A 27359-nucleotide genomic window follows, 5' to 3' on the forward strand; every position below is an offset into this window, starting at 1 on the left:
CAAGCTACATCTAAATGATCCTATTCACTTTCTCTTTCAGCTGATCAGGGGTATGGGATCCAGCCATGGATCATGACACCATTTGGCAACCCAAGTACTGCAGCAGAGCGTGCCTACAATGAAGCACATAGGCGGACATGCTGCATAGTTGAGAGGACCTTCGGCATCCTCAAGTCGAGATTCAGGTGCCTCGACATCACTGGTGGTAGCCTCCTATATTCCCCTGAAATGGTCTGTAAGATCATCCTAACTTGTGCCATCCTGCACAACATCTGCATAAGAAGGAACATTCCCCTCCTGGAACCAGACACACACATGCCTGAAGAGGAGGAAGAGGAGGATGCTGGCCTGCAACATGAGGGGGAACAACAAAACATGGCTGCTGGATTGCGTAGGCGCCAACATATCGTGAAAATTTCTTTTAAATATAATCACCATCAGCACTTTATGAACTAATGTAAATAAACACTAATAATAAACACCACATCATGGTCTGGCTAATGATTTGTGCACACCTTTAGCTCTAAATATCAGAAGAAGAGTGTTGACTCATGGAGCATTGCTGATATACCAATCAGGACACAGAAAATCCCACAACAAATGTGATGCGTATCATACAACGGTTACATACACACACACTGTAAATGACTGAGATCCTGTACATTTCACCTTTGAAGGGCAATAGCAGAGGACCACACCTATTACACACATAAATGTTGGAAACATGGTTCATCGCAGCATATGGCACACAACTAAGACACCATCACTCAATTAGCGGAAAACAGGCCTCATACATCAGGCAGTTGATGTGCTTTTGCTTCAGCAACAGGATTGTATGACGAGACCCTTGACAGCAGTAAGTCTACTACATCTAATCTTTGCAACCACTATCTTTGACTAGAGTTCCATATAAGCAGAACATAGGCAGCACAAGTGCCACACATATGACAAGCATTGCGCACATGACATTCCATGTACATGTCAGTCCATTAAAAAAATCCTGACACACCCATGCACCTGGTCACAACCCACCTGTCTGAAGAGGTCCATGGAATACAAATATGTGTACCCTGATATTCCCTCCTCTACACACACACACTAACAAGAGTCATCCAGTGTACTACACCCTTTCCTATGGTATACCATTGTCATAGTACTCTCTGACTGCATGGACGCCAGGTCAAATAATACACTGGCTTGGAGTTTCTAAGGCCTGGTATCACCTGTAGATTGCTTCCTGTGTGAAAGGTACTGTCAGCCATTTGAATGCAAATCTCACCTACAGGACTTGTGAGAGACTGATGCAGCCCACACCAGGGATCACCTCCATGCACACCACCCAATTTAACATGCACTGCCTCTGCTGATGCCTCAAACAGCATTGAAGTTGACATTTTGACAAATACACCGTTAAGCATTGCTACTAATGAAGCTGTGTAACACAGTCCTTGGGATCATGTGTCACCCTAAAAAAACACAGGACATACACAGTTTGACATGTCAACTGTTTACTGCCCCCTTCGACCAGTCTTAGTCAGACCACTGATCATGTAACTTGTGAAATTGCTGGATCCTGATTGACCCTGCATCCTGTCAGCCTGACTGGCACCTGTCTGTGGGTCACCCTAAAGATTCCCTGTGGCTACATATGTACCACACTTGCTTTACAAAACCTCTCATTCCTCAGAGGGTAATTTGTCATGTGCGTCATCAATGCATACTCAAATACATTGTATAGCATCATCTGACTTTTATTTGTACCATATTTGTTACATTGCAATTGAATAGCAAAATCATGGCCCATCCCTTGTCTGGGTCTCATTAATGCCTGAACTACAAAGTGTGACAGTGTACCTGGGCCATAGCCTGGGATTGTGGCCTCCAGCAGAACCAGCAACCTCAGATAATGTCCATGAAAAGTCTACACATGTTAGGACCCTGACGGTTCACACGCTGAATTACATTGTTCACAACATATTGATGGGCCGTGTGTGGTGAATAGCTGCCAAAATAATCTGCACAGAGGCTATGATGTTCCCAGATGCAGTGGGATTCACAGAGGCCAACCTGTGTACAAATGTTGTAATGACACCTGCCGGAACATGACACATGAGACATTCTCTCACTCAGCACACCAAGGTTGCCCAGTTGAAAGTCTCATTACACGTCTTCAGTGACAGGGTGGGACCATCCCCATGTAGGTTTGCATGTCCTCATTGACTTTACTCACATTTATCTCCGAAGGATACTCAGTATATACACACGATCAGCTGCCACTGACTCATGATGAGACCTGGACATAACAGTGACAACATACACCTCAACAATTTATGCAGGATCAACATTGGACCACACACATGAACAAGACACCTCTATGCAATTGATCACTGGAAATATGTGAACACGGGCTGCCTCGTATGCTGGTCCACCACATCCACTGGAGACTTGTGGCTCAGTAATATGATCTCAACTGTGGCGTCATAATACATTTCTGCTTCACCTTTGGCTGTCTGGCCCAATTACATGGTACCCACTTCGTCAAGGCATTTGCCTGACTCACTGTTAGATTCACCAACAAGTGCCTAGGAAGCAGTTTACAAAAATCTAGGACCATAGGATGGTAAAACTGTGGACAATTGACATGACCAAATGTCAGCCATCTAACTGGTGCATGCTTTTCCATTTGTGGTGTCTACAATACCCAAAACCTTGGAAGGGCACACAACGGATGTTGCTACATGTATGACTAACACATGTCCTATCGCATTTCCACATTGACTTGCATCTATGGTATGGACACATTGACTACACATACTACAAGCATATTTTCAATAATGCATCTTGTGATGCACACACACTGGGTCAACAACTACATTAGTGGCCACTGCACACACATCGAGCCATAGGCATTGAGGTATTGTACCCATGTACGTCACCTTGCTATCCTCTCCTGATGCCAAACATGGCCAAATTGTGCAAGACATATATGTAGGCAACACATATGGTCATCTAGTGCATCAGCCAACCGTCAAACTCCAGTTAAGGAAGAATTGGTGCATTGTCCGCTGCAGTATGATGTCTCACATATGAACATACACCATCAATCACCAAAGTGTTTGCAAGCAGCCTATCACAGTAGTGTCCCAAATGTAACCTAACATGAAGATTGAAAAATGCCACTAAACCAGTTAATGCACTAAGGGCCAGATGTATCAAAAAACAAAATTGCAATTCTTACATATGGAATTTGAAGAAATTGCTATTTAAGAAATGCCAAATGGTATGTATGAATTTTGCTATGCGATAATAGCGATTTCTTAAAATGTGCAATTGCTATTACTGAATTGCAAATAGAGAATCCAACTCCATTTGATTCTATGGGCCTGCTGCCAATGGTTTTGCATTTCCTAAATTGCGAATTCCAGTGAGGAATTTGCAATTTAGGAAAAGCAAATCCCAGGGTGCCGGGGGCCTCAGGCCCCCTCTATTCCACCCCCAAAAAAATTTAGGGACACGTGAAGCACACACATGCCTTAGGGGCATGTGTGTGCTACCTGTCAATTGTAAATATTTATTTTAAAAAATATTTTTGTAATTTGCACATGGTTACCACCTAACTTTTGTTGGTGGTAATTGCATTTCCTAAATGCCCAATTTGCATTTAGGAAATGCCTGATACATGTGCTCACGAAATTGCAAATAAGGACACCTTATAAAATAATAAGAACCAAAAATTATTATTATTTGGAGGCGGCATTATTTTCACTCCTGTGCGTAGAAAAATATGACGCACAAGCTGTATGCGTGAAAAAATTATGCATAATGGAAAAAAAACGGCGGCCATTTTATGCTGGATGTGATGTAATAGGATATCCTGTTTACAGAATCTGTACAGTGGGTGTACTTTCACTTTCGCTTTGAAGTCTGTGAATCTTCTAGACTGTGTGGCTGTGTTCAGAGTGTTTTCCAGTAATCTTGTGCTTTGGTGTCCTGTGTGCTATCTTACTTGTTGGTGTGTGAAATAAATATTGTTGTTTTATACTGTCTGAGTGTGTTTTGTTTACAATTGTCCAGTATAGTAGTGTATTTGCTGTTTATGGCAGTCTGTTGTGGGTAGTGCTAGTTTGGGGATAGCTGGGCTCTTTTAGTTGTTAAGTTTACTTTGTATTTTCGTACTCCTACTTTCCCCCTTTTCTCCTTTCTTCTTTTTTTTCTCACATATTCCCCTTTTCTGTGCTGAGATGTCGGGTCGGCCACGTCTTGGCAGGATGGGTGAGGAGGAATTGGGGGGTTTTATATGGCTGGTGTGCCATTTCCTTCCACTAATGATTGAGGCAGGGGGCAGGGTGATACAGGGGTAACGCACTGAGGCCCGAAAAGTCCGGTGGGGAAGGGTGCTACATCACTTGGTGCTCGTGTATGGGAGCCAGAGGAATGACCACCAGTTGAAGCACTGATGGGCTGACCTCCTCTCCAGGGAGCGAGATCTGCTGGACCACCTGGGAATCATGATTGGTGGCTCTATTGGTGAGTACAGATCATGTAAATGTGCACAATTAAAACCTGTGTGGTGACATCAGATGATTGGTACAATATCTGCCAGCTAAGTTGCTGACTTATTGTAATGCTGCGGAAACATACAGGGTAATTGATGCACTATGTGAAGGATCACAAATGCTAGCTGTCAGGCAGCTCATGCTCTGCAAACTTACAGGATGCTTTTTGCTTAATGTAATTTAGTGCCGCCTTTGTGTCAGACAACAAAACAAAAGATGAGGCAATCTTGACTCTACAGGTCACAATTGCCAGTGAAGTATAGATGTACTAAAATAATTGCAACATATGTTGACGCTATAGCTAGACTGACTTTGGAAACACTACATGATGCAGAAAATGAGTGCCACCTTCACGTCAATTGATGATAGCAATGTGGCCCAGATGTGAGAAAGTAGCCTCTTTCTAGCCTTGTTACCCCCACTTTTGGCCTGTTTGTGAGTATATGTCAGGGTGTTTTCACTATCTCACTGGGATCCTGCTAGCCAGGGCCCAGTGCTTATAGTGAAAACCCTATGTTGTCAGTATGTTTGTTATGTGTCACTGGGACCCTGCTAGCCAGGACCCCAGTGCTCATAAGTTTGTGGCCTATATGTATGTGTTCCCTGTGTGATGCCTAACTGTCTCACTGAGGCTCTGCTAACCAGAACCTCAGTGGTTATGCTCTCTCTGCTTTCCAAATTGTCACTAACAGGCTAGTGACCAATTTCACCAATTCACCTTGGCATACTGGTACACTCATATAATTCCCTTGTACCCAGGGTATTGGGGTTCCAGGAGATCCCTATGGGCTGCAGCATTTCTTTTGCCACCCATAGGGAGCTCTGACAATTCTTACACAGGCCTGCCAGTGCAGCCTGAGCAAAATAACGTCCACGTTATTTCACAGCCATTTACCACTGCACTTAAGTAACTTATAAGTCACCTATATGTCTAACCTTCACCTGGTGAAGGTTGGGTGCAAAGTTACTTAGTATGTGGGCACCCTGGCACTAGCCAAGGTGCCCCCACATTGTTCAGGGCAAATTCCCCGGACTTTGTGAGTGCAGGGACACCATTACACACGTGCACTCTACATAGGTCACTAGCTATGTATGGTGTCACAATGGTAACTCCGAACATGGCCATTTAACATGTCTAAGATTATGGAATTGTAACCCCAATGCCATTCTGGCATTGGGGAGACAATTCCATGATCGCCCGGGTCTCTAGCACAGAACCCGGGTACTGCCAAACTGCCTTTCCGGGGTCTCCACTGCAGCTGCTGCCAACCCCTCAGACAGGTTTCTGCCCTCCTGGGGTCCAGGCAGCACTGGCCCAGGAAGGCAGAACATAGGATTTCCTCTGAGAGAGGGTGTAACACCCTCTCCCCTTGGAAATAGCTGTGAAGGTTGGGGAGGAGTAGCCTCCCCCAGCCTCTGGAAATGCTTTGATGGGCACAGATGCTGCCCATCTCTGCATAAGCCAGTCTACACCGGTTTAGGGATCCCCCAGCCCTGCTCTGGCGCGAAACTGGACAAAGGAAAGGGGAGTGACCATTCCCCTGACCTGCACCTCCTAGGGGAGGTGCCCAGAGCTTCTCCAGTGTGCCCCAGACCTCTGCCATCTTGGAGGTGTTTGTGGCACACTGAACTGCTCTGATTGGCCACTGCCAGCAGGTGACGTCAGAGACTCCTTCTGATAGGCTCTTACCTCTCTTAGTAGCCAATCCTCCTTCCTAGGTAGCCAAACCTCCTTTTCTGGCTATTTAGGGTCTCTGCTTTGGGGAATTCTTCAGATACCGAATGCAAGAGCTCACCAGAGTACCTCTGCATCTCCCTCTTCACCTTCTGCCAGAGGATCGACCGCTGACTGCTCAGGACGCCTGAAAAACTGCAACAAAGTAGCCAGACGACTACTAGCAACCTTGTATCGCTTCATCCTGCCGGCTTTCTCGACTGTTTCCAGGTGGTGCATGCTCTGGGGGTAGCCTGCCTCCTTCTTGCACCAGGAGCTTTGAAGAAATCTCCCGTGGGTCGACGGAATCTTCCCCCTGCAACCGCAGGCAACAAAAAACTGCATCACCGGTCCTCTGGGTCCCCTCTCAGCACGACGAGCGTGGACCCTGGAACTCAGCAACTCTGTCCAAGTGACTCCCACAGTCCATTGACTTTTCAGTCCAAGTTTAGTGGAGGTAAGTCCTTGCCTCCCCACGCTAGACTGCATTGCTGGGTACCGCATGATTTGCAGCTGCTCCGGCTCCTGTGCACTCTTCCAGGATTTCCTTTGTGCACAGCCAAGCCTGGGTCCTGACACTCTAACCTGCAGTGCACAACCTTCTGAGTTGTACTCTGGCGTCGTGGGACTCCCTTTTGTAACTTTGCGTGGACTCGGTTCACTCTTCTTCCAAGTGCCTGTTCCGGTACTTCTGCGGGTGCTGCTTGCTTCTGTGAGGGCTCCCTGACTTGCTGGGCGCCCCCTCTGTCTCCTCCTCCAAGTGGTGACATCCTGGTCCTTCCTGGGCCACAGCAGCATCCAAAAACCCTAACCACGACCCTTGCAGCTAGCTAGACTTCTGCACGACTCTTCACGACGTGGGACATCCATCCTCCAAAGGGGAAGTTTCTAGCCCTTGTCGTTCTTGCAGAATCCACAGCTTCTACCATCCGGTGGCAGCTTCTTTGCACCCACAGCTGGCATTTCCTGGGCATCTGCCCACTCCCGACTTGATCGTGACTTTTGGACTTGGTCCCCTTGTTCCACAGGTACTCTCGTCTGGAAATCCATCGTTGTTGCATTGCTGGTGTTGGTCTTTCCTGCAGAATTCCCCAGTCCCACGACGCCGGAGGACAACTCAGGAGGTTATGCAATGCAGGTTAGAGTGCCGGGGACCCAGGCTTGGCTGTGCACAAAGGAAATCCTGGAAGAGTGCACAGGAGCTGGAGTAGCTGCAAAACACGTGGTTCCCAGCAATGCAGTCTAGCGTGGGGAGGCAAGGACTTACCTCCACTAAACTTGGACTGAAGAGTCACTGGACTGTGGGAGTCACTTGGACAGAGTGGCTGAGTTCAAGGGACCTCGCTCGTCGTGCTGAGAGGAGACCCAGAGGACCGGTGATGCAGTTCTTTGGTGCCTGCGGTTGCAGGGGGAAGATTCCGTCGACCCACGGGAGATTTCTTCGGAGCTTCTAGTGCAGAGAGGAGGCAGACAACCCCCACAGCATGCACCACCAGGAAAACAGTCGAGAAGGCGGCAGGATCAGCGTTACAAGGTCGCAGTAGTCGTCTTTGCTACTTTGTTGCAGGTTTGCAGGCTTCCAGCGCGGTCAGCAGTCGATTCTTTGGCAGAAGGTGAAGAGAGAGATGCAGAGGAACTCTGATGAGCTCTTGCATTCGTTATCTAAGGAATTCCCCAAAGCAGAGACCCTAAATAGCCAGAAAAGGAGGTTTGGCTACTTAGGAGAGAGGATAGGCTAGCAACACCTGAAGGAGCCTATCAAAAGGAGTCTCTGATGTCACCTTCTGGCACTGGCCACTCAGAGCAGTGTGCCAGCAGCACCTCTGTTTCCAAGATGGCAGAGGTCTGGAGCACACTGGAGGAGCTCTGGGCCCCTCGCATGGGAGGTGCAGGTCAGGGGAGTGGTCACTCCCCTTTCCTTTGTCCAGTTTCGCACCAGAGCAGGGCTGAGGGATCCCTGAACCGGTGCAGACTGGCTTATGCAGAGATGGGCACCATCTGTGCCCATCAAAGCATTTCCAGAGGCTGGAGGAGGCTACTCCTTCCCAGCCCTGACACCTTTTTCCAAAGGGAGAGGGTGTTACACCCTCTCTCTGAGGAAGTCCTTTGTTCTGCCTTCCTGGGCCAAGCCTGGCTGGACCCCAGGAGGGCAGAAACCTGTCTGAGGGGTTGGCAGAAGCTGCAGCTGTAGTGAAACCCCGGGAAAGGTAGTTTGGCAGAACCCGGGTCTGTGCTAGAGACTCAGGGGATCATGGAATTGTCTCCCCAATGCCAGAATGGCCTCCCCCAGCCTCTGGAAATGCTTTGATGCTTGGATTCCCCCCACAACTCAGACTCAGGTGAGAGCCTTTTTAGACCTCACTGGGTACTACAGGACGTTCATAAAGAACTATGGCTCCATTGCAGCCCCTCTTAATGACCTCACATCTAAGAAAATGCCTAAGAAGGTATTATGGACAGCAAACTATCAGAAAGCTTTTGAGGAGCTGAAGCAGGCCATGTGCTCTGCACCTGTCCTGAAAAGCCCCTGTTACTCCAAAAAATTAATTGTCCAAACTGATGCATCTGAATTAGGGGTAGGGGCAGTCTTATCACAACTTAATTCTGAGGGCCAGGATCAACCTGTTGCTTTTATCAGCAGGAGGTTGACCCCTAGAGAAAAGCGTTGGTCTGCCATAGAGAGGGAGGCCTTTCCTGTGGTCTGGGCACTGAAGAAGTTGAGGCCATACCTGTTTGGCACTCACTTAATTGTTCAGACAGACCACAAACCTCTACTTTGGCTAAAACAAATGAAAGGTGAAAACCCTAAATTGTTGAGGAGGTCCATATCCCTACAGGGAATGGACTATACAGTGCCAACTTCTTCCTACAGGGTCTGAGGACTTTGTGCAGAGAAAGGTGAACCCCTTGCACTAGTAGGCCTTGCTGAGGCTTACTTCAACAAATTGGCGCCCGAACAGGGACTCATCGGTTACTCGGATGCCCAACGGATTGGTCGCGACAAAGGATTGGGATCTCGCTGCAGACGATCAATGCCTGAGGAGACCCGAGTCTTGGCAACCACGGCGTTTTTCCCTTCTTTCTGATTTGACCATCCAGGTGGCGCTGGTCCTCGACTGAGATCCTTTTTGTTCATTCGTCATGCAGTGACCATTTGGTCGATTTTAGAACTTGGCAGTTGGAACCTGGACACCCTGTGATTGGTAAGAGCCGTTTTACGGCACTTGCTGTGGGTTGTGATGCCTTTGTTTGGTAATGTAGTGTAGCACTACTTACTGTGGCTCTCGTGTTTTGGGTGACTAGTCAATTTGTATCCTTTGAATTGATATATAAATTGCAATTTATGTAGGCAGGTAATGAGGAGAATTTTCTCCAATTTAATTTTGATTTGAACGGCACCTTAAGTGCTACTTTGATTATAATATTGCATATTTTGCACTATTTTTGGCATGCCTGTTTTTAGCGCACTTTGTAGGATGTGTTGCTTTTGTAATGGTACCAATTTGAGACTGGAAGAATCGCAACCGGCACCCCCAGAGGGGACGCCAAATAGAGATATGTATGTTAAACATGGTCTTTCTTCTATAATGTACAGCGCATTATGGAATAAATACATTCATGCGGATCCTGAGTTACGGTGGCCAATGCATGGGTCATTTGATTTGCGAAAGATTGAGTATGTGGAACAATGTATGTGTAAGCGAAAGTCTAGGCAAGATATGTTTGACTGTGTACGAATGTGGGAGAAAGAAGTGCATGGACGAGTGAAGCGTGAGCAAGCCTTGCTTGAGAAAGAGCAGCGGAAGAATGTATATGTGAAAGCATTGGAAATGAGAAATAAATAAATAAATCACTTAAAGGAGCTAGAAGAGAAAGAATGTAAATTACAGGTAACTGGCCAATACACCGTTAGGCAACCTCTCTATCCTATCCTTAATAAACCACATGATGATTTATTGTTACTAGATCGCCCTCCACCTCCGTATGTTGTTCCTTCTGCCCCTCATGAGTTAGCTAAGGTCTCCAGTTTGGAGCAACAGAAGATGCGAGACAGTCGCTCTATGTTGCCTGCTGACCGTGCGTCTGAGCTTAGATCTATTGCTCGTAAAACAATTCGTAGCGTTGTCTCTGCTTCTGAACTTTTAGACAACATGAAAGGGTGGACGGAAAGGGGGCAGCTATATTTTACTGAGACATTTGGCTCAGAAGTTATTGAACTATATCGGAAATATTCTGATGAGTTAGAGCCCGATGATGTAGCAGTTGATCATAAGCAAATGCGTGATGGTCTTTTTGTTTTCTCCCAGGTGGCTGATGCAATCAGGCGTTTAATGAAATTATGTGTTACGGCAGTCCGTTTGCAAGAGGAGAAAAGGGCTGTGGATGTAGTTGCACGGACATCTCAGACCGGTGGGGTGCAAGCTTCCATCTTCGGAACAGATAAGACTATGATAGTTCACGCGAAACCAATGCGGGAGTCCGCACCTTTGTATGTTCCTCCCAAAGGATTGGATACAAGTGATGATAAAACTTCTGTTGATGCTAAGGGTTATTTTATTTATAATTGGGTGTACACTCCTTGGAATAGGGCAGATGTAATGGCCCTTAAAACAGCATTACCTGACCCACGGAAAAATCCAGCCGCCTTTTATGAGGAAGTTGAGGGACCAATTAGTTCTTGTACTGTGACTTTGGCTGACATTGATTTATTTTTCGGATTGATATTACTGCCAGATATGTGGAGAACTGTTCGTAAAATTTATGATCGTGCAGTTTTTGGGGCGTCATGGAAAGAATTAGAACAGATGGACGGGGATAGGGAACCTGCGAAAAAGCCATATCAGTTGATTCTAGATCTTCCTGCAGCCATATTAGTTAAGTTAAAAACGATTATTCCCCCTAAAAAGAGAGATTGGACTGTTTTAGCGTCTTGTAAGCAAAAGGCAGATGAATCGGTCTCTGATTTCTTTACACGCTTTGAAGAAGCATTTCTTGATTTTAGTGGTCAGTTATTGTCAGATGATACGGGCAGACATTTGTTTGTCGATAAATATGTTGCAAATCTGTTACCAGGAATTAGTCGTCTAAAAGCTAGTGAAAGTTCATGGACTACCTCTACTCCGGTTTCTCTTTTGACTATGGCTCAGTATTATGAACGTCAGGAATTAGAAGCAAAAGGTAGCGAGGACAAAAAGATTAAAGAATTAAAGACGAAGGTTATGTTGGCTCAGGCTTATGGTCCTCCTTTTAAAGGTAGTGATGGAGGTGGACGTGGATCTTATGGTTCTTCTTACACTCGTTCGAATTTGTCTGTAGATCAGTGTGCGTATTGTAAGAAATTTGGGCATTGGGCTGCCGATTGTCCAGCACTACGTGTTCAGCAGTGTTCACGTGGTCGGGGACAAATGAGAAATCGCTCAGGATATTCAGGACCTAGAAGAAGCACGAATAATCATGCTAGGGATGATGCTAATGTACGAGGGCAGGATGGGTTTAACACTTTTGATAGACGGAACCAGTACCAGATGTCTGACCCTGTGCAGCCTGATTTCCAAGATTCTGCTTATGCATAGGATTGCCTAGGATGGGTTAAGGAATCAGTTGAAGTTCCAGTAGATCAGAGAGGTCCCTATATTACAGCACATGTTTTGGGTTCTACTGATCAGTTTCTGGTTGATAAAGTAGCTACTCGTAGCGCCTTGTCTAAACAATTGATTCCAAGGGCTCCCCTGTCTGGCTTAACCATTACATCAATAGGTTTCGATGGAACACCTTCCCCTAGCCCATTGTCACAACCACTTGCATTCCATGTTGATAAATTAACTTCTCCATGTCCATTTTTGCTTTCTCCAAATACACCAGACAATATTGTGGGTCTTGATATGCTCAAGTATTTCAGGGCTACAATACGATGCTCTCCTGAAGGGGTGCGTGTTATTTTAAATGATAATCATCCTGTGATGGAAAGAGTTTGTCTTGTTAAAGAGGATATTGCATTAGCTTCACTCCCTAGTACTTTGTGGGCTACTTCAGATACTGATGTGGGACAAATGATTATTCCACCAGTACATATTAGTGTCAAGGAGGGAGCTGTATTGCCACGTTTGCCTCAATACAAAATTTCACAGGAGGGCGAAGAAGCACTCACGCGAATTGTGCATGATCTTATTGCAGTTGGAGTTGTTGAGGAAGTTCTGTATAATGTTTGTAACAGTCTGATTCTTCCTATTCTTAAAAAGGATACTGATACTAGGATTTACCGATTCATTATTGATTTACGAGAAGTCAATAAGATTGTGATACCACAATATCCTGTGGTATCTGACATCACAACACTCCTCACTTTGGTTCCCCCGACAGCAACTACGTTCTCTGTGATAGACTTGAAGAATGCTTTCTTTTCGATCCCTATTCATCCTGACAGACGATATTTGTTTGGTTTTACTTCGAATAAACGATCATTTAGATTTAGCAAAGTTCCTCAAGGCTATACGGAGAGTCCAAGTATTTATAGTCAAGAGTTAAAACGACAACTTGATTCTTTTGTTTTGCCTGAAGGTGTGGCTCTCATACAATATGTCGATGATATTTTGTTGGCGGCTGATACCCCTGAGCAATGTGAAAAGTGCACTTTGTCCTTACTTTCTTTTCTTGCTTCACACCATCATAAAGTGTCACGAAAGAAATTGCAATATTGTAGACCAAAGGTAACCTATTTAGGTCACCTTTTGTCTAAGGAGGGCTGTGCACTTACATCAGATCGTATTCAAGCAATTTTAGACACACCATTACCCTCTACTCAGAAAGATGTTCGGGCATTCCTTGGTCTTACTTCTTTTTGTAGGCAATGGATATTAGGGTTTTCACACATTGTCAAACCTTTGCTAGCACTTTTGACTAAAGATACTCTAATGCCCCTCCCATGGACAGATGAATGTGAGACTGCTTTCAGGCAGCTGCGACAAGCCCTTTGTTCTGCACCAGAGTTAGGTACTCCAGATTACATGAAGCCTTTTGCACTTTACATACATGAGAAAGATGGATGTGCATTGTCAGTTTTAGTACAGACACATGGCGATAAGCAGCGTCCCTGTGCATATTTTTCCGCAGTACTTGATCCTGTCGCTCGAGCGTTGCCTGGGTGTTTTCGTTCAGTTGCCGCAACAGCTGTGTCAATACGTCAGAGTGAAGGGATAGTTTTGTCACATAAGCTGTTGGTGTTAGTACCCCATGCGGTTGATGCTCTTTTAAATCAAACAAAGGCACAACATTTAACTAGCGCCCGTATAACGGGATATGAGTTGACATTGTTGGCTCCTCACATTACACTGAAGAAATGTGCAACACTAAATCCAGCCACTTTGTTGCCATATCCGGTGACTCAGCCTCAGTCACAAGAAAAACATGATTGTATATTCCTTACCGAAGAACGGACAAAGGGTCGTATTAATTTACAAGATACGCCCCTTTTAGATGTAGACGGGGAATTGTGGGTTGATGGGTCTTGTTTAAAGTTGCCAGATGGTACGACCTCAGCTGCATATGCAATCACCAATACACACGGTAGTGGAGACAGCTCGTATACCACAGAAGTCAGCTCAAGCAGCTGAACTCATAGCTTTTACAGGAGCATGTGAGCTTAGTACTGACTTAAGTGTGAACATTTATACAGACAGCCGCTATGCTTTTGGAGTGGCTCATTATTTTGGTTTGCTTTGGAAGGAGAGAGGCTTTCTCACATCCCACGGGATGCAGATAATGCATGGAGAATTAGTGCATAACCTCTTGACTGCATTGACATATCCAAAGAAACTAGCTATTGTGAAATGTAGTGCACATAAGAAAGTGACCGATAAGATAGGGCAAGGTAATGCTCTTGCAGACCGCGTAGCACGTGAGACTGCGATGCAGCGAAGTACTACTTCTATGTATGTAGTGAAGTGACAAGCTGAACGTTGGCATAATGCTAGACAAGACGTATTTGATATACAGAAATCTGCTTCTGTGAAAGAACGTGAGCAATGGTCTGAAGATGGAGAATTGGATGATGAGGACTGTTGGCGGAATAAGCAGATGGATAAATGGAAATTGCCTATAGCTTTTGTACAACCTATGGTGCAGATGGCACATGGGCTGGCACATGTTGGAGCTTCAACAATAACGAAGGTGCTTACGCAAGTTTGGGAGCATCCAGAAATTTCCAGTACATCTAAGAGAGTAGTACAGTCTTGTTTGATCTGCTTACAATACAATTCTGGAAAAGGGACACGCACTCCTGCGGGAGGGTTTGCTACACCAACTGCACCTTTTGAAGTTCTACAAATGGATTATATTCAGCTTGAACGCTGCAACAATTTAAAGTATGTCTTGGTGGTGGTTTGTGCCTTCAGTAAATGGATAGAGGCGTACCCCACAAAGGATAATACTGCCATTACCACAGCGAAGGTGCTTTTGAAATAATTTTTCCCTAGGTTTGGTGTTTGCAGACGTTTATGGAGTGATAACGGACCTCATTTTGTTGGGGAAGTTATTAAGTATGTCCTGAAAGGATTAGGGATCAAACAGAAGTTCCATGCGGTTTTCCACCCACAATCAGCAGGGTTGGTGGAAAGGTATAATGCTACTTTGAAGCTGAAGTTAGCGAAGATACAGGCTTCTACATCCTTAACTTGGCCGGATGCCTTACCGTTGGCATTATTGTCTATTAGGTCAGTGCCACACTCCTGACTCGGCCTTAGTCCTTATGAGGTGGTATTTGGGAGGCCAATGAATATTTGGGGAGTTCCTAAGCAAAAATCTGTATATGATGTGCCTTGTGTCCTGATGAATGATTATTTGGCGCAGTTAACTGACAATTTGGTTTCTATTCATCAACAGGTTCGAGAAGCACTTCCTGACAGATCTACAGGTGAAGGCCATGAACTCCGACCTGGTGACCAGGTGATGATTAAGTCTTTTGAAAGATCAAACAGCTTGGAACCAAGGTGGCGAGGCCTAGAACAGGTGCTCCTTGCGACAAGGATAGCAGTTCAAGTGACGAACCGAAAGAATTGAGTCCATAGTACTCACTGCAAGAGAGTGCTACCTACCTTGGTGGAACCTGCTGTGCTGACCGATCATTGAGAGATTTTGACTATGGAGAAAGGCCGGGCTATATCACCTGAAGAATCTGCAGAGGTCTTCCCGGACCATAAGACTTCTGGAGTGTCGCGATATAATTTGAGACCGAGGAAAGGATCTGAATATTTTTTTAAATAAACTGGTTGAGCTACCGCCCTGGGTTAGTGAAACGGAGAGCCAATGTGGCAAGGGTGGGGGGATCAGCCATGCATTAGAGTAGTGAAACCCGTCTTGGCCCATGGTGAAGAAATCAGCGGCTGCCCAGGGATAAGAGCTACAATGATTGTTTTTAATCCATTTCTGAAAGGGTAGATTATCACTGTTGCTAAAATGAATAACAAACTGATCATTAGTACTATGGGGTTTGTTGTTGTTTTGGTGGTTACAGCAACAATCACCTGGTTTGTTGAAAAGAAGGCTCCTGCTCGTGAGTTTTTTGTTGCCACTACTCCAGTACCAGAGGATCACTATCACTTTACGCTTCCCTATCAGGAGCAGAAGCACCGTCAATCGTACTTCAATAATACTTTCATTCAGATGTTGCATCATACTCATAATGCTACAAATACTACTAACTGTTGGGTATGTGGAATGATACCTGCGCATCAAAAGAAAGGAGGAACACCGTTCATTCCTCTTCCTTTTTCACACAATGGTTCTTGTCAAGCTTGGTACACGCTTTTGTTTGCATCTGGAAAACGTACAGAGGGTGGACTTCTTTTTCGCCTTAATAAAGTATGCTATCAAGACAAAGATGGGTATCCCCAAGCCAAAGGAACTAAATGGGAATGGGAAGAGTATCAACCGGACAATGTTTCAATACCATATGTCTTCACAAATATAATAGACTCTGACAAGAAAGAACAATTTGTGATTTCTGTTACAAAAACTAAAGCAGATTTATGCATACGTAGCATTGGGCAAATTCCAGTAGGGGTAAGCGATTGTACCTTGATTTTAACTATTGAGGGTGTAAATAATAGTCGTTTTACAGCTTCACATAATACATATTTTGTTTGTGGTAACTATGGATATTACCAACTACCTGTTGGGTGGTCAGGTGTGTGTTATATATCTTTTCTATTACCCCCTGTGTTTTTGGCCCCTGCATCATATCACTAAGATTTAAAACTGTTCAATGACATCATTAACAATAGATATAAAAGGGAAATAAGTACAAATGAGGTAGACCAAACGGATACTAGCCTGCAACAATATGTTGATTTTAATTTAGGATTGTTCCCCTTTGTGGGTGCTGCGTTAAACAGTAGGAAAGTGAGACGATTGACTAGGGTTGTGGAAGCTGTTACCAATCAGACAGCTCTGGCACTTGGGAATATTACTGAGGAGCTCCGAATTGCGAGGATTGTAGCGCTCCAAAATCGTATGGTACTAGATGTGATATTAGCTGACCGAGGTGGTGCATGTCGCATCATCGGTAGTAGTTGCTGTGTTTTCATTTCTGATCACTCACCTTCAGTATATGATGCAATATCTAAATTGCATAAAATTGCTGCAGAAATCCACACAGAGACTGGTACTTGGACTTTTTATGGATGGTTTTGGGCTCTTGTTTCCGCCTGGGGCTAGAAACTACTGACTATCCTGAATATTTTTCACATGCTGTATCTGTATTCAGTGTGGTCCAATGTTCTGCTCCATGTGTATTACTGCTTGCATGCCTACCAAAAGAAATATTACAGAAATGAAAGCACAACATATGTTAGATAAAGAAATAGCTGAAATGATGAGCATAAATATACAAGATGAATATTTAGATTATCCCAGAAAGGCGAATGTCTTCAGCTAATGCTGAAAGGGTCATCTGTTGTAGTTTAGCAGCGATTAGATTAAGCATTAGCAGAAGACATCTGTATTTTGTAACTATTGTGAACATTTTGCGGAATCCATTTTGTATTCATGGCAGCCATTTTCTCTGCCATGTGCTCACCATGTGCTCTGTCCTACCTTTCTGTTAACTACTCTTGAAATCTGCCTAGTGACAAGTTATTATTAGCATCTCCCACTTTCGCACATGCTCAGTAAGGTCTGCAGCCGTTAGTCCTTGAAAACTGTTAGCTCCTCCTACCTGTCGACTGTGCATTTTCCACATGACCTTACATGTATACAAGTCTTGATTCTATAATTGTACCACCTCCTTTTATCCCCTGCGTGGGTATAAAAGGACCATGCTCTCTCAGTTCAGTGTGCTACTTCAGACATTACCAAAGGGTGCTGTTGGAACTGTAGTAATACCTCATGAGGTTAATAAACTTTGTCTTTTATTTCAGTTCCTGTGCCAACTTCTTCCTACATGGTCTGAGGACTTTGTGCAGAGAAAGGTGAACCCCTTGCACTAGTAGGCCTTGCTGAGGCTTACTTCAACATGGGGAGGAGTAGCCTCCCCCAGCCTCTGGAAATGCTTTGAGGGGCACAGATGGTGCCCATCTCTGCATAAGCCAGTCTACACTGGTTCAAGGATCCCCCAGCCCTGCTCTGGTGCGAAACTGGACAAAGGAAAGGGGAGTGACCACTCCCCTGACCTGCACCTCCCAGGGGAGGTACCCAGAGCTCCTCCAGTGTGCTCAAGACCTCTGTCATCTTGGAAACAGAGGTGCTGCTGGCACACAGGACTGCTCTGAGTGGCCAGTGCCAGCAGGTGACGTCAGAGACCCCTTCTGATAGGCTCTTACCTGTGTTGCTAGCCTATCCTCCTTCCTAGGTAGCCAAACCTCCTTTTCTGGCTATTTAGGGTCTCTGCTTTGGGGAATTCTTTAGATAACGAACGCAAGAGCTCACCAGAGTTCCTCTGCATCTCTCTCTTCACCTTCTGGCACTGAATCGACCGCTGACTGCTCAGGAAGCCTGCAAAACCGCAACAAAGTAGCAAAGACGACTACTGCAACCTTGTATCGCTGATCCTGCCGCCTTCTCGACTGTTTTCCTGGTGGTGCATGCTGTGGGGGTAGTCTGCCTCCTCTCTGCACTAGAAGCTCCGAAGAAATCTCCCATAGGACGACGGAATCCTCCCCCTGCAACCGCAGGCACCAAAAGAACTGCATCACCGGTCCTCTGGGTCCCCTCTCAGCACGACGAGCGTGGTCCCTGGAACTCAGCAACTCTGTCCAAGTGACTTCCACAGTCCAGTGACTCTTCAGTCCAAGTTTGGTGGAGGTAAGTCCTTGTCTCCCCACGCTAGACTGCATTGCTGGGTACAGCATAATTTGCAGCTGCTCCGGTTCCTGTGCACTCTTCCAGGAATTCCTTTGTGCACAGCCAAGCTTGGGTCCCAGACACTATAACCTGCAGTGCACAACCTCCTGAGTTGTCCTCTGGCGTTGTGGGATCTCCTTTTGTGACTTAGGGTGAGCTCTGGTTCACTCTTCTTCGTAGTGCCTGTTCTGGCACTTCTGCAGGTGCTGCCTGCTTCTGTGAGGGCTCCCTATCTTGCTGGGTGCCGCCTCTGTCTCCTCAAGCAATTGGCGACATCCTGGTCCCTCCTGGGCCACAGTAGCATCGAAAAACCCTAACCACGACCCTTGCATCTAGCAAGGCTTGTTTGCGGCCTTTCTGCGTGGGAACACCTCTGCAAGCTTCTTCACGACGTGGGACATCCATCCTCCAAAGGGGAAGTTTTTGCCCTCTTCGTGCTTGCAGAATCCACAGCTTCTACCATCCGGTGGCAGCTTCTTTGCATTCTCAGCTGGCATTTCCTGGGCATCTGCCCAATCTCGAATTTGTCGCGACTCTTGGACTTGGTCTCCTTGTTCCATAGGTACTCTCGTCCGGAAATCCACCTTTGTTGCATTGCTGGTGTTGGCCTTCCTTGCAGAATTCCCCTATCACGACTTCTGTGCTCTCTGGGGAATATAGGTGCACTTTACACCTACTTTTCAGGGTCTTGGGGTGGGCTATTTTTCTAACCCTAACTGTTTTCTTACAGTCCCAGTGACCCTCTACAAGGTCACATAGGTTTGGGGTCCATTCGTGGTTCGCATTCCACTTCTAGAGTATATGGGTTGTGTTGCCCCTATCCTTATGTGCCCCCTTTGCATTCTATTGTGACTATACATTGTTTGCACTGTTTTCTATTGCTATTACTGCATATTTTGGTATTGTGTACATAAATCTTGTGTATATTTGCTATCCTCATACTGAGGGTACTCACTGAGATCCTTTGGCATACTGTAGGAGCTTCACTCGTCTCCTAGTTCAGTCTAAGCTGCTCTGCTAAGCTACCTTTTCTATAAGCCTAAGCTGCTAGACACCCCTCTACACTAATAAGGGATACCTGGACCTGGTGCAAGGTATAAGTACCTCTTGGTACCCACTACAAGCCAGGCCAGCCTCCTACACACTCCATTTGTCTTGGAGTGCTCTTGGGGCCACAGGCTCCAAGACCCACACTTTCTTCCCTGGTTGGTACTGATTCAGAACAGCCTTCTGGTCATGCCATTGCTTTTGGAGCTCTTGGCTGGCCTGAAGGTTTTTGCTAGCCTTTTTCATATACTCAGCCATTCTGGATCTTAGGCCAAGTACATAGTCCACTATGTCTTGCTTAGGAGCTTTTAAAGGTTGTTCCCAACCCTCCTCTACAAGTGTTAGAGGACCTCTTACAGGGTGTCCAAATAGGAGTTCAAAGGGGCTGAAGCCCACTCCTTTTTGGGGTACCTCCCTGTAAGCAAGAAGGAGGCAACGTAACAGGACATCCCATCTCCTTTTGAGTTTTTCAGGGAGTCCCATTATCATTCCTTTGAGAGTTTTGTTAAACCTCTCAACCAGTCCATTTGTTTGTGGATGATAAGGCGTGGTGAATTTGTATGTTACACCACATTCCTTCCACATGGCCTTCAAGTATGCAGACATAAAGTTGCTACCCCTGTCTGATACCACCTCTTTTGGGAAACCCACCCTGGATAAGATTCGCAGGAGGGCTTTTGCCATACGGCCTGGAAATGCTTTCATGGGCACAGATGGTGCCCATTTCTGCATAAGCCAGTCTACACCGGTTCAGGGACCCCTTAGCCCTGCTCTGGCGCGAAACTGGACAAAGGAAAGGGGAGTGACCACTCCCCTGACCTGCACCTCCCCTGGGAGGTGTCCAGAGCTCCTCCAGTGTGCTCCAGACCTCTGCCATCTTGGAAACAGAGGTGCTGCTGGCACACTGGACTGCTCTGAGTGGCCAGGGCCAGCAGGTGACGTCAGAGACTCCTTCTGATAGGCTCCTTCAGGTGTTGCTAGCCTATCCTCTCTCCTAAGTAGCCAAACCCTCTTTTCTGGCTATTTAGGGTCTCTGCTTTGGGGAATTCCTTAGACAACGAATGCAAGAGCTCATCAGAGCTCCTCTGCATCTCTCTCTTCACCTTCTGCCAAGGAATCGACTGCTGACCGCGCTGGAAGCCTGCAAAACTGCAACAAAGTAGCAAAGACGACTACTGGAACTCTGTAACGCTGATCCTGCCGCCTTCTCAACTGTTTTCCTGGTGGTGCATGCTGTGGGGGTAGTCTGCCTCCTCTCTGCACTAGAAGCTCCGAAGAAATCTCCTGTGGGTCGACGGAATCTTCCCCCTGCTACCGAAGGCACCAAAGAACTGCATCACCGGTCCCCTGGGTCTCCTCTCAGCACGACGAGCGAGGTCCCTTGAATCCAGCAACTGTGTCCAAGTGACTCCCACAGTCCAGTGACTCTTCAGACCAAGTTTGGTGGAGGTAAGTCCTTGCCTCCCCACGCCAGACTGCATTGCTAGGAACCGCGACTTTTGCAGCTACTCCGGCCTCTGTGCACTTCTGGTGGAAATCCTTTGTGCACAGCCAAGCCTGGGTCCATGGCACTCTAACCTGCATTGCGCGACTCTCTAAGTTGGTCTCCGGCGACGTGGGACTCCTTTGTGCAACTTCGGGTGAGCACTGTGTCACGCATTATTGTAGTGCCTGTTTCTGGCACTTCTGCGGGTGCTGCCTGCTTCTGAGATGGCTCCTTGTCTTGCTCGACGCTCCTTCTGTCCCCAGACACAATTGGCGACATCCTAGTCCCTCCTGGGCCACAGCAGCACCTAAAAACTCTAACCATACGATTTGCAGCTAGCAAGGCTTGTTGGCAGTCTTTCGGCGGGAAAACACTTCTGCAGGACTCTCCACGGCGTGGGGGATCCATCCTCCAAAGGGGAAGTCTCTAGCCTTTGTCGTTCCTGCAGAATCCTCAGCATCTACTGTCCAGTAGCAGCTTCTTTGCACCCACAGCTGGCATTTCCTGGGCATCTGCCCATCTCCGACTTGTTTGTGACTTTTGGACTTGGACCCCTTGTTCCACAGGTACCCTCGACTGGAAATCCATCGTTGTTGCATTGCTGGTTTGTGTCTTTCCTGCAGAATTCCCCTATCACGACTTCTATGTCCTTTGGGGAACTTTAGTGCACTTTGCACTCACTTTTCAGGGTCTTGGGGTGGGCTATTTTTCTAACCCTCACTGTTTTCTTACAGTCCCAGCGACCCTCTACAAGGTCACATAGGTTTGGGGTCCATTTGTGGTTCGCATTCCACTTCTAGAGTATATGGTTTGTGTTGCCCCTATCCCTATGTGCCCCCATTGCATTCTATTATGACTATACATTGTTTGCACTGTTTTCTATTGCTATTACTGCATATTTTGGTATTGTGTACATATATCTTGTGTATATGTGCTATCCTCATACTGAGGGTACACTCTGAGATACTTTGGCATATTGTCATAAAAATAAAGTACCTTTATTTTTAGTATAACTGTGTATTGTGTTTTCTTATGATATTGTGCAAGTGGCACTAGTGGTACTGTAGGAGCTTCACTCGTCTCCTAGTTCAGCCTAAGCTGCTCTGCTAAGCTACCTTTTCTATCAGCCTAAGCTGCTAGACACTCCTCTACACTAATAAGGGATAACTGGGCCTGGTGCAAGGTGTAAGTACCTCTTGGTACCCACTACAAGCCAGTCCAGCCTCCTACACTCTGCATGTCTCCTAGTTCAGCCTAAGCTGCTCTCCATAGCTACCTTCTATCAGCCTAAGCTGCTAGAAACACCTCTTCTACACTAATAAGGGATAACTGGTCCTGGTACAGAGTGTAAGTACCCCTTGGTACCCACTACAAGCCAGGCCAGCCTCCTACACCCATCTAAATGCTCTCCAACACTAAATGAACTTTAACTACCCTGCTATAGGTAGCCTCAGAGCCTAACTTATCCATAGAACATAAAGAAAAGATTAACCCAACCAATTATTCCCAGGGCATTATTAGCAAGCAGCCACATCAACCAATACCACTTAATGTCAATAATGAAATTACAGATAAAGGGACTCACAGCCACCATACCATCCATAAGCAATAAAAGCACACAATAGGAAACTCTGAAAGGGGCCAAACCCTCCCTAGTAGAACTGCTAGATATCAATTCAGCGTCCACAATTGCAGGCACAGAACCATGAAAGGAGGTTATCGACGACATTGCCCGCATTTGCCATTCCACCTGTTAATTCAGACCCTTCTTCACTGTATCTGCAAGCCAAATCCATCAGTTCTCTTTAATGGTCAACAGGCGGTCCACAATTACAAGTCTCTTAGAGGGTTTAATAATATCAAGTAAAAACCATTGCATATAGTTGGGGACATGTAATGCTCAACCATAGGAGCATTCAAAACATTATACCGCATTCGTGATTGATGTTGAATAATCAGTTTTCTGACCTCTTGATTTGTTTTACCAATGTAAAACAAAAAACATTGGCAATGAATACAATAAATAACATTTTTAGAACCACAATTAGTAAAATGTTTCAGCTGCCACATTCTCTCATTCAGACAACATGTTTTTACAATTCTAGCGGAAGCGCATGCACTGCAGTTCCCACACTGGTAATGTCTGACTCTAGGTGTTAGCCCCCAGATGTTAGTCAGTGCGCGTGGTTCTGGTTCAATGTAGGCCCTCACTAGACTGTTACTCAATTTTTTTCCCCTTTTGAAGGCAAATATTGGTTTCTCAAGTGGAATGTCAAAAGAGGTTAATAAATGCCAATTTTTTAAAATAATCTTTTTAATTCCATTTGACTCTGAACTGAAAGTTGTGACACAAGTCATATGACAGTGAACAGCTTTCTCTTTGACCTGGAGTATGGCTTGTTGGTTATAATACCAGGATCTTTTAACCAGTCTATACTGTATGGATAGCCTCTCTTAATCAACTTGGACATTAAAGTCTTGGCTTCCTAAAAATAGTCGTCTTTCTTGGTGCAATTACTTTTAATCCTTAAGAATTGCCCAAACAGTAAATTGTCCCATAAATTACTGGGATGATGGCTATTATATCTCAGTCGAGTATTTGTGGCAGGGGGTTTAGTATATAGGCCTATATACAGCTCACCCTCATCAAATGAAATTTTCAAATCTAAAAAATGAATGGAATGGGTATCGTACTCCAGGTTAAATTTTAAGTTTGCATTTTGATTATTAATTCATTTGTGAAACTGTAGTAAGTCACTTACTGGGCATGCCAAACAATATATATATCGGAGCCATTTTGTGATGTAACTGCTATTAGGATTTCCCTCTTTATGGATAGTATACTCTTCAAAAGTGGCCACATACAGATTTGGAATATTAGGAGCAAAATAGCTTCCATCACTACTCTCTTTATTTGTGCAAAGAACTCCTCATCGAACAGGAAGTTCATGATGCATGATTTCACCCATTCTTTCCACATTTCTTTCACGGGGAGAAACCCACTTGGAGAGGTCTGGCTTACCAGCTTTGCTTGCATGCTTGTTACAGTTTAGGGCAAGTATTATTCCCCAGAGCTTTCTAAGGTAGATCAAGTCAGCAGAATCATAATGTAGGGGGTATCTAAAAGAGACATTTGTCTGTGTTATTCTGTTATACTAATAACTCAGTTATTAAGACACCTCAGAGTTGTCATATGCTATGATGTTAGTGTCATATGACATGCCTTCCTGGAAAAAATCAGGGTCAAGTGTCATCTAATGTCACTTCCTTTGAAGGCCTAAGGCCAAGGCCTAAGGCCAAAGGTTATTTGAAGTCAGTTCTACTACCCCTGGCATTTTGGTAAATCACTGCCCATGCTCCTCTCCATCGGACATCCCCAGCACCTCAACCTCCACCTTCTGCAGCAATAGTCCTTGGTACTCCCAAAGCCCAGGGAGAACCAGAGTCTTCCCTCCCATGCACCTGTTTCCTGCAACATGGAAGAAACAGTCACAGTCACTGGCAAAGCCCGGGCTATCTATGGACTGCATGTTAGGTCTATGCCACCCTCCCTGGTGAGCAGGAACAGCCAGTGCCATGCAGAGAGACCTCATGCTAGCAGTACTACCATATGAAGGCAGGTGTCAGAGTCACCAGATCCTAAGGGTCTGCGCATGTTCACAACATGTCCACCACAAGACCGCTCCAATACTCTGATTAGAATGTCACAGAATCTAAGAGAGTCCAAGTGGGGAAAAGGAGATTAGGTAACACACAATATCAAAATTATATCATATTAATCTTTACTAGACTATGGGCCTTATTCCGACCCTGGAGGTCATGGACCGCCAGGGCCGGGGTCGGAGGATGCACCGCCAACAGGCTGGCGGTGCATCCAGGCCAATTCTGACCGCGGCGGTAAAGCCGCGGTCAGAAAAGGGAAACCGGCGGTTTCCCGCCGGTTTTCCCCTGGCCTAAAGAATCCTCCATGGCGGCGCTGCAGGCAGCGCCGCCATGGGGATTCCGACCCCCTTCCCGCCAGCCTGGTTCTGGCGGTTTTGACCGCCAGAACCAGGCTGCCGGGAACGGGTGTCGTGGGGCCCCCTAACAGGGCCCCACATTGATTTTCAGTGATCTTCATTCGGAGCCGGCATCATCGTTGCTGTGGCTTTCCCGCTGGGCGGGCGGGCGGCCTTTTGGCTGTCGCCAGCCCGCCCAGCGGGAAAGTCATAATGACCGCCGCGGTCTTTTGACCGCGGTACGGTCATCTGGCGGTTCCAGCCAGGCGGGCAGCTACCGCCGCCCGCGGGGGTCGGAATGACCCCCTATGATTCTAATCATTGTCATACTGTAACCATGGATAACTTAAGCATGGACTAAAATATCTAGGCCTCAAGACGTCTGGCTACCTGTGAAGGAATCAAGAAGGATTAATACCACTTTTCAATGAACCTCTCAATGAAATGTTAAACATTGACTAAAAACAAAAGAACCTTCTAGAATTATGTTTTCAAAATCAAACATAGTCTTTTTGCATGAGGACAAGGAAATAATCTGAATGTTTTCTGGAACACCATAGGAGTTGTATTAAGGGACTTATTATGCACACATAATGTAACATCTAGAATTCTAGCACTTAGTTTCTTAAAATGCAGCAACATGAATTGCGCACATTGCGGATTTCAACAAGAATATGTAAATGCCATGAAATGGTTGCGCACAATGAACATCATGAGTTAAACACAAGAAATAAATGGCGCGTCTTGCCGATTCAAATGCCAGCATGTGAATGCCATGAAATGGTAGCGCACAATGAATAACATGAGTAAAGCACAAGAAATGAATTGCGCGTCTTGCTGATTCGAATGCCACCATGTGAATGCCATGAAATGGTAGCGCACAATGAATAACATGAATTAAGCACAAGAAATGAATTGCGCATCTTGCCGATTCAAATGCTACCTTGTAAATGGCATGAAATGGTAGCGCACAATGAATAACATGAATTAAGCACAAGAAATGAATCGCATGTCTTGCCGATTCGAATGCTACCTTGTAAATGCCATGAAATGGTAGCGAACAATGAATAACATGAATTAAGCACAAGAAATGAATTGTGCGTCTTGCTGATTCGAATACTACCTTGTAAATGCCATGAAATGGTAGCGCACAATGAATATCAAGAGTTGCACACAAGCAATGAATCGGGCGCCTTGCCGATTCAAATGCTACCTTGTAAATGCCATGATATGGTAGCGCACAATGAATAACATGAATTAAGCACAAGAAATGAATTGCGTGTCTTGCCGATACGAATACTACCTTGCAAATGCCATGAAATGGTAGCTGTAGGAGGCTGGACTGGCTTGTAGTGAGTAACAAGGGGTACTTGCACCTTGCACCAGGCCCAGTTATCCCTTATTAGTGTATAGGGTGTCTAGCAGCTTAGGCTGATAGATAATGGTAGCTTAGCAGAGCAGCTTAGGCTGAACTAGGAGACGTGTGAAGCTACTACAGTACCACTTAGTGTCATATGCACAATATCATAAGAAAACACAATACACAGTTATACTAAAAATAAAGGTACTTTATTTGTATGACAATATGCCAAAGTATCTTAGAGTGTACCCTCAGTGAGAGGATAGGAAATATACACAAGATATATATACACAATAGCAAAAATATGCAGTATAGTCTTAGAAAACAGTGCAAACAATGTATAGTTACAATAGGATGCAATGGGGAAACATAGGGATAGGGGCAACACAAACCATATACTCCAAAAGTGGAATGCGAACCACGAATGGACCCCAAACCTATGTGACCTTGTAGAGGGTCGCTGGGACTATTAGAAAATAGTGAGAGTTAGAAAAATAACCCTCCCCAAGACCCTGAAAAGTGAGTGCAAAGTGCACTAAAGTTCCCCTAAGGACAAAGAAGTCGTGTTAGAGGAATAATGCAGGAAAGACACAAACCAGCAATGCAACAACTGTGGATTTCCAATCTAGGGTACCTGTGGAACAAGGGGACCAAGACCAAAAGTCACAAGCAAGTCGGAGATGGGCAGATGCCCAGGAAATGCCAGCTGCGGGTGCAAAGAAGCTTCTACTGGACAGAAGAAGCTGAGGTTTCTGTAGGAACGAAAAGGGCTAGAGACTTCCCCTTTTGTGGACGGATCCCACTCGCCGTGGAGAGTCGTGCAGAAGTGTTTTTCCGCCAAAAGAACGCCAACAAGCCTTGTTAG

Source organism: Pleurodeles waltl, chromosome 7 (genome assembly GCF_031143425.1).
Source record: "Pleurodeles waltl isolate 20211129_DDA chromosome 7, aPleWal1.hap1.20221129, whole genome shotgun sequence".
Lineage (NCBI taxonomy): Eukaryota > Metazoa > Chordata > Amphibia > Caudata > Salamandridae > Pleurodeles > Pleurodeles waltl.